At 36.9% G+C, this 9,145-nt stretch overlaps 1 protein-coding gene across 1 annotated transcript in view; it reads left to right on the top strand.

Moving 5' to 3' along the window:
* The first annotated feature begins 475 nt into the window (after positions 1–475).
* Positions 476–9,145, top strand: part of frmd4ba (FERM domain containing 4Ba) — a 51,174-nt gene continuing 42,504 nt past the window's right edge. Inside the window, exon 1 of the mRNA XM_066698031.1 lies at positions 476–661. The gene's annotated coding sequence lies outside the window, so the exon portion shown is untranslated. The remainder of the gene's footprint in view (positions 662–9,145) is intronic.

Genomic DNA, 9,145 nt, shown 5'->3' with positions numbered 1-9,145 from the left:
TGTATTGGTCTGAGCTTTTATTGAAGAACAGCTCTAATCTGGGTTCTGCAAAAGTGATATCATTGACTGCTTACCTATCACCATCTCCCTCTTAATGAAATACCTCTTATAAACGTATGCAGTGCAGCACAGCACAGACAAACACGCTTTTATCCTGATGCAGAAGCCTTTAGCATGTAGAAATGTTCATGGGGAGTCCTTATCATCCGCTAGGGAGCCCCTTGCCTTGTGTTTCCCAGCAGTGGTGGAGCCGTCCATTCATTGCGCATTGTGTGTGATTTGGCACTGTAGTAGTAATGTCACCCTGGCAGGGGCAGCTGCACAGGGAAATTCAACCACTCGGTACAGGGACTGCCAGGGGGAAGGGGGAGCGAAGGCGTGGTGGGATGTGTGGAAGTGGGAGCGACTAGGATGCGGAGAGAGAGAGAGAGAGAGAGAGAGAGAGAGAGAGAGAGAGAGAGAGAGAGAGAGAGAGAGAGAGAGCTTCCCGACAACAACACACTGACACACTGGCCCCTGAGTAGCTTGTGTGTGCATTGCTGGGGGGGAGGAGGAAGGAAAGTGGAGGATCTAATAGGTTTTACGGTGCAAGGGAAGTCCTGGTCGGAGATAAAAGAAAGACAAGAGCTGGAGTAAAGATAGCGCCGGGAAGAAAGGAAAGGTGAGCTTTCTTTTTCTTTTTGATTTCCATTGTATGGCTTCAATGTGTGAGACGTGGTCGGTGATCCACTGTGAGACAAGTGTTACACGCTGTGAGAAATTTGTAAAGGTGAGGCGGTGCAACCTCCTCATTTAATCCCATTGAACCAACTGACCAGTCCACACATGTTGGAGTTGAATGCAGTGTTTGATCGCTTGATTTAATTGTATTTCATATTTTGTTCAGGATTTCCTTCCAGCCCATCGCCTGTAATTTGCATGACACGGGTGTTGAATCTGCTCTTTAAACAAAGAGGTGTAAGAGAAGCAATCCCATGTTGTCACCCCCTCCGCACTGCAACGTGAACAGTGTATGTGTGTCTGTATATTATATGTATTCATTGATTTGCATCGAGTTTAAGTTCGAGTCATTGTGGACATGTATAATAAAATACGGATGAATGACATTGCCTTTTCAAGCGTCAAAGCAATGTGTATAATTTTAACTTGGGTGTATTTGGTTTTATTGATTAAAAATTCATAAACACAAATCGGTGGTTGATCTATTCATTTATACAGTGATTGTGCATATGTTATATTGTAGCACAGCAGAGAGTGTTGTTTGTTAATATGAAGATGTCTTAAATGCATTGAATAGATGTAAGGTATCCTGTTTCTGGGTGGAGCAACTGTAGGCATCCCCCACAATATGGCATGTGCTCCATCCAAATGTGCCAGACCTCCTGTCAGAGAGCTGAAGCCTTTAATACAAATGACACACTAACATAGTAACCTGAATTTGTATGCTGAGAGAGAAGGGAGAATTCATCTCCCTACATAGATAACAGCTTGCATGTGTTTGCTTCTTAGGATTTGCTACTTAAATAACTTTGTGACTGTGGCTACACACAAACTTTCTTCTGTTCCTACACACTTTCCCAAGATGTTGTCATTCACAGCGTCTTCCTGTTTAACCCCTTCTGACATCAGTTTCTGTGTAGCATCAAGAATGACCTTTCTGTGCATTTGCCTTTTTTTGTGTATTTAACTTTTACAAGCCCTGAAGGATAGTCGGACCACTTGTGTTTCTCTCTGTCTGTATATGTGCCCTTATTAATAAAAGACAAAGGAGTTAACTCTCATTAATAGATACAGTAGAAATCAGACACATGCTTGTATTCCCCAGACAAAACATACTCATTATTTATTCATCCAATTTGTCTACTTCCATTAATTTCGCCTCAAAACTAAGAATCAGATAAACCTAATTATGATAGATTTTATAGATGAGCAGTTTGAACTGTTCTTGATTTGTGCTAACAGCATATTGTTTTATTCCTATTGTTGTTTTTAAATAAGCAGATATAATTTTTTTGTTATGCTTTCTTGGCAGTTTGCATCTTATTCAATATCAGAGAGTATTGGTGTAGTTTCTCCTCCCCCCCCCCCCCCCCCATGTGTTAAAATGATATAAAAATAGGAACACAAAACAAGACTGCATGAATATGTGGATTTGTAATAAAATAAATAAATCATAATTTTCAGCCTGGTGTGAAGACACTTTTTTGTAATACATTCATATAATTTACTACAGATTTTAAATTTGGAATCCCTCCCCCACCTGTAACCATAGAATATTTTGTTCAATACTGTCTGTAACTTTAATTTTTGATGTTAAAAAAGAGAGTAAATACAGGAATTCACATAAACAAAATTGTAAACTCTGTGCAAATATTTGTGTAGATAAAGTTGCATGGCACGTACAGATGAGAAGCAAAACACTATCATTTACTTTGTAAAAGCAAACAATAGTACTGTACTGTAATAAAATAACAAGTGTTTAAAAAATAATACTGGTGTTAGTCAGTCTTTCTTTGATCATGTGTAAGTTTTAGTTTATACATCAAAGAAACATGTTTATTGGGAAAGCTGGTAGTATGAAGGGTACGTCTACATTTTATTTATTACTTTCCCTTGAAGTACAAGTGGCTAACCCTGGATATTCAGGACCAAGACATTGCTAAAGTACTGACACACACACACACACACACAAAGAGTTGGAAGACACAATGTGAGATTTTACATCTGACTGTTAACTTCCTGTTTCCTGGGAATAACAAACAATTGTCTCGAGTGCTATAGATACAAACTATACAAACAGGAAAATGGATGAATATATATGCTTAGAAAAGTCCTGCATTTCAGGTCAGATAGTTTTAAGGTTTAATGATAAATAACCTTTAAATATCTATAGCTAATTACCAAATTGGGCACATCATTTTATGTTTTTCAGTTGTGAACCTACTTGTACTAGCGTGATCTGAGTATTAATATACTGCACAACTTGTAGTGCTTTATGTCAAAGTGAAATGGTGTGCAGATGGTTAAATATTAAAGTAATGTAAAATATTTTCTGCTTGGGGGGAATTCCATAAACATTGTCTAAAGCAGTGCTTCTGACTAAATACATTTGGTAGCTAATTTTGCATTCCCAGTCTAATATATGGAAGCAGCCTTTATTGCCATAATGTAACTGTCATAAAATAAGTTCAGTGGCTAGGAGTTTAAAGCAGAATGTGTGGTTTGATTGTGATAGTATAAAAGGGAGCTACTCACACAAACACACATGCACACTGACTGATTTTAGAAAAGAGAGGCATCCCAAATGCATGTATTGTGTTGACTTTAGTCTAGGATGTTCAGTTGCTTTTAATGGGGTCAGCGGTTCCAATTCAATAAAGCTATTAACTGTCACAGAAGATTCCATCGCTGGTATTCAGCCAGCATAAATAAGAGTTATCTGCCAATCATGTTTTTTAAATGTAACCAGTGTTTAAAAATATCATCTGGTGAGTGTCCTGACAACTTGTTTCCCATTAACAGCTGTATTTAAGACCTTAGGATAGTGAGTATGTAATACTGGAATATACATCTTTGTTATCCCTGACAGTTTGGTGATATCATGGAGGTCATTAGAGATTTGCATTTGCTGCTTTGCAAAAGTGAGCCAAGCATAGATCATTAACTGGTTATTAGTTCTGAAATAGTGAGAGCTTTAACAATGGTGTTGCAATCATGTGTGGTCCCAGTCATTCCACCTGTTCTAAGAGAAACACAACTTTGATTTCTGAATAACTTCTAGATTTAAATTCCAATTCTCGAAGATCTGGTTGGAGAACCAAAAGGCACGATTAATTCTTCCCCTCAAGTCTTGAGTGAATGATTGAAAGAGTTTGTCTGCCACATACATATTTTTTGCTTCATTACTCCATGTTAAGGATTAATGCTGGGCTGCAATGACCAAATTGATCCCATCACATTCCTGCTTTACAGACCATTTTTATTCCCAGACACTGTTAGAGCACAGCTGTCTTGCATTGACAGTCATTCTGTCTATTTGTGGGTCATCAATAATCTGTGTGAATACTGATAGAAATCAGTTGAAACCCCATGGGATTTATTTAGTTTTATAAGTGCCCTGAAGGACTGTGCAACAATATTAAAAAGTTATACCTTAACAATATTTAATAAAGAATGGTAGATTTCAAATATGCACTAAATAATTCTCAAACTAGGGGTTCAGCTGCAGAAAATCAAATAAGGTGGAATTACGGGCAAAGATCACTTACGTAAATTCTCCTTAAAGGTTTAAATACACATAGATGTTTTTTTATTAAGAATTTATTTTATTTTTTTAAGATTTAGTTAAGATTGTCAACTGATGGTGTATCCTAAGATTAATGTGTCAATCTGAGTTTTAATAAAATTTCAGGAAAGAACACGCAAAGCTCTGACGCAGGTTTGAGCTTCCAGTTTTGTGACATTTGTAAACAGGAAGTGTTTTGTCTATAGGCTGTTTGCTAACAGGGAAGCAGATTTTTAGTTGGATTCCACGTCTTTTCCTTTTCCATTTTGTTTTTGTCATTGTCGCTGGAAATGGGATTTATTTAAATACATGTTTTAGATACAAAAATGATAAAACTGCCAAAGGGAGCAAATAGGGTCACCTCTGTCAATGTGCTGTATGGAACTAAAAATCTCAGTTTTTACTTTACTTCACAGCATGTGATATTTAATTTAAGCAAGCATGTAAAACAGAAGGATCTATGTTGAATAATATATACTAATATGATAATGGTTTGGATGTATGAATGCCAAGAGCAGGATTACTTTTTCATAAATAATAGTACCTTTTATACCTGGCATTACCCAGCTGTAGAATGTGAACTGCAATTTAAAGCGAAGTTAAAGCTATCTTGAATACACAGCATGCATATATGTTCAACATGGAGATGACTGTGATCACTGTGTCATATGTGCATGGCAGGTAAATCAAGTCATGTGAGCAGCGTTGTATGGAAATGCTTACACTTTTGTTAATTCTGATCTCGATGTCATAATAACCTGAGACAACATTATATTGTGACATAGAAAATAAGTATTGGTCCTTGGGAACACAGTGACTTATTTTTGTTGTTGTTGTTACAGTTGAGTTTTACCTTTTAGAATCCATAATTAATCCGTAATGGTTTGCTTGATTCAAATTCTTAAATAATTAGGAATTTCAATTAAACTATAACATTAGGAACCTTAAATCTGCCTTTTCTCTCCTTCTTTGAGCTGAAGCTAATAAAAATATATAATTAAGCCAATTAATGCTTCCATTAATGGTTCCATTATGTAAGTGGAAACTCAGCTGGAACAGAAGTATGAGACGCTGTGGTGCCCAGGTCCAGACCTAGGAAGCACGGCTCTGTGGTGTGGTAGCATATTGCACCCAGATGCTCAAGAAAGGATATAAAAACTTAACGGATATGATAGTGTGGTGTGTAATACCAGACCAGGTATGAGAGCTGTGAGTCATGATACTGTAATACTGTAATAAATTGCCAGTTTACAAATGTATTTGCAGGAAAAGAAACCAAAATGACAAAAAAGATATACTTTAGTGGTCCTGAAGGACATATTTGTCTTTCATTTTTCAGTAAATTACTGCTTACTAACCCACAATATATATTTATAGCTTTTTGTCACCATCCTAGACATCCTTTGGTTCCAGAAATGTAAGATAATAGCTGATGATGACATTTACTTACTTTTATAAGTATATCATGCCATTGGTTTTACTGGAGAATACTACAGCTAGTTCATTCACTTTCAATAATTTGAAATGGGTATTCTGCATCTGATAAAACAATAGGCATTGATTTATTGATTTTTTTAGAAGCTTGTTCTTTTTTAAATAATTATAATTCTTATAATTATTTGTATAATTGCAGGGGGTTGAATGCAACAATATAGACTGAGAGGTAATCTCACCACATGCAGAAAGTTGGAAAGGGCAGAGCTGGATTATATTCCATGTGCATTTTTTATAAACCTGTATTTGATTTTATGGAACCAAGTATTATGATCTTGACTATCTCCATGTTTTTAATGTTAACTTTTAATAATACCAATTTAAAACAATAATGTCCTCTTCAATATCTGAATAAAAGTTAATAATTTGGTACTACAAACCGCTGGTCATTTTCCATGGAACAGGTTATAAAATATTTATAGCAGAAGGCTGCTTTTAGCTCAGGCAGAGATAATTGCTCAAGCTGTCTGAACAGTGGGCCAGACTGGATCCTTGTGGAATAGGCTCTGCCAACAATAGGTGTGCAATCACTCTTCTGCAGGATGGTGTTACATCATACCGACCTCCATTGTTTTACGTGAAATTGGAACCTTTCTGTGTTGCTACCTTTCTGTATGTAGCTGAAACACACAAGATGCATATAAAATAGTAAAATATTCAGGACAAGAAATCCAGTACCTACCTCTGTCATACTTTATATATTGTATTTGATCACATTTGTAAGCTTTCCCACACAGTTAATTGTACTTAAAAAGAACTGAAGCTAACAATGTTTTACATGCAAATTAGTACTATAAATTTTGCTTGGCATGAAGTTGTTTTACCTGTTCTAGCTGATGGATTTCTCTTGTTCTTAATTATTGTGTATTCAAACATTAGTAGGTGATCAATTACAATGAATGGTATTTCTTTGTTTAATGGAGGGAGGTTGTCAACAATGGCTGTGCTCATTTGTGTGGCAATGTATCTGTTCCAGACTTTTGTTCTCAAATGACGTTCCACAACCTTGCTAGAGCTGAAGGATGATAATAAAAAAAATGACAAATTGCTTCTTATTAGGTGGAGGTGATTCTTACGGAGTACAATGCAGGAGTGTTTCTTGTTTAAATTCCATCTGTTTTAGCTCTGGAAATTGGAATAATCAATATCTTCCCGTAGTTAACAGTGTATTCCCTCACTACTACTGAGCCGACTGTCGGCAAACAATCCTCCCAATTGCAGTGAAAATACCCTCCAGTTCTTGAACTCAATATTGCTCCTGTGATGCAGTAGGTGGATGAACAAGAGCTTATTTGTATCTTAACAGTGTGCTTGTGGAAGTATGGATGTATCTTTCGTCTCCTTCTTAGATCATTTACTTGGCACAATTCTCATAGCTCGATTTATATTGTCAGCATCCTTCTTAGACAAACTCTCCTTGGAGCAAACAGCTCTGCCTCAGCACCTTCTCCCGAGTAACTGGCCACCCCAGAGGACTGCGGTACCCAGCATTGCAGGATCTCTGCAGCTCTCAAAAGGGAAAGTCAGCAGTCACCTTCAGCAGCAGGCACCTCAGTGTCAACGGTTACTGAGAGGATAGGAAATCATATGCCCAAGGGCCCGCGCACAATGGAAAATTACGTGCAAATAGTAAGAGGAACATTTTATGAAGGCCTGTAGTAATTATTCATTAAACGAATCTCTGCTGAAATGGTACTGCTAGTCAGTAATACCTTATTATATCTATGTTAGAATAAATCTGAGCAGCTTTGTTCAATATACAGACCTAAGTGCTATTCTAGATCATTTCACCACCATTTCATCAGCTTTTTTTTGTTTCAGGCCACATAGAATGCTGTTTCATCCCATTTTTATATCCATTCAAAGTAATGTACCCTCTATCTCTGCACAGAGCACACTATTATATTATTTCCTCTGAGCAGGCGTGAGGCAAATGTGACTAGAACACAGCACTGCTTTTGAAAGAATCTGCTTTATGAAAATGCATACTGTATTTTATGGCCTCCCAGGTTGTTACAAGAGCCTGGAAAGGAAGATAGTCAGATTGTTGTCCCTGATAAAGATCTGGCAACAGGTGTCCTTCGTGGAATTTAACACATTACAGTGCAGTGTATGTTTCTGCCCTAGAGGCCTGTAGAAACATTAGCATTGAGTGTCAAAGGTCTGTGGCCTGTAATTAATACTGGAACCAAGAAGTTACCATGTTAAAAGTAGTGCAAGAGTGAATTCTTTAGACAGATCTTGACTTCAATAAGTGTTAACGTTTTGGAGTGTTGATGCTGAGCATTGTACCAAAAACGTGTCAAATCGTTTATTTGCGATAAAAGTAGGTGGTTTCAGTTGTTGGTGCTTTAATGTCATATATTTATCCTTCGCTGTCAGGAAAGACCCCTACTCGTAAACCCCCCACTCCCCCATTAAGATAATTTCCTTTGAAAAGCTTACTGGTTTCCAAATTGGCTTACGGCTTCAGTGACCCCAGAAGGAGCACTCCTTTTCTTGTTTTCATCCTGTGTGTAACAGCTTGTTTACAAGGACTAAAACAATCAGGAAGGATCTGTTTTGATCACTGGGAATGTGTTTTGTCTCACTGGTATTGTAAAGTCCTTACAATGCATTAACACATTGTTTGTCTGCAAATTGTCTCTTTTGTATTCAGTACACCATTATTTATGTTCCATGTTCAAGTCATGTTTTAAAAATGGGTGAAAAATAATATATTGATAATGTTTGAAAAGAATTAGAAGTGGATGGTGAACAAATGTTCTAATATTCTTAAGGTAATGACTGTTTCAGCCCCTTTATGCAGTTGAGTAAAGAAGCTGAAATTTTTCAAAATAATACTTCCTGGTGGTATAGATACATTACCATTGAATTGCATTATGTCCCAGATTTGCAGAGATGAAGTAAAGCCCAGTTCAAAGGAGTAATTATAGCCATTGTTAAAGAAGGAAACTAGCTAAAAGCTCCAGACACTCAATATACCTTAAGGCATAGTATATAGATTTACAGGAAGAAGGAGAATGCTTGGTACTTAAGCTACAGGACTAGTACAAAATTAAATAAATAAATAAAGGAAAGGTTGAAAAGGGAAAATGTTTGAGACTCTCTACAGCAGGATGTTGGCTTTATTCCAAATTGAAATACTGTGTGTTTTTAAATCAAGCCCAATGAAAGGCATGTGATAAACAGGTTTTCAGCCTTCAGAGTAAGTCTGTTATCAGAGAGGATGGGGGATAACCTAGTCTATCGGTGAATACATGTATGGATGTACGTTGGAAGACGACTGTTCTGACACTGAGCAACATGTTAAGGGAAAACATGTAAATATGCAGCTTGGTATATGATTTTGCATATGTTGTATTC

The sequence above is a fragment of the Amia ocellicauda genome, chromosome 3, assembly GCF_036373705.1.
Source record: "Amia ocellicauda isolate fAmiCal2 chromosome 3, fAmiCal2.hap1, whole genome shotgun sequence".
NCBI lineage: Eukaryota > Metazoa > Chordata > Actinopteri > Amiiformes > Amiidae > Amia > Amia ocellicauda.
This window is presented reverse-complemented; position numbering and strand designations above follow the sequence as displayed.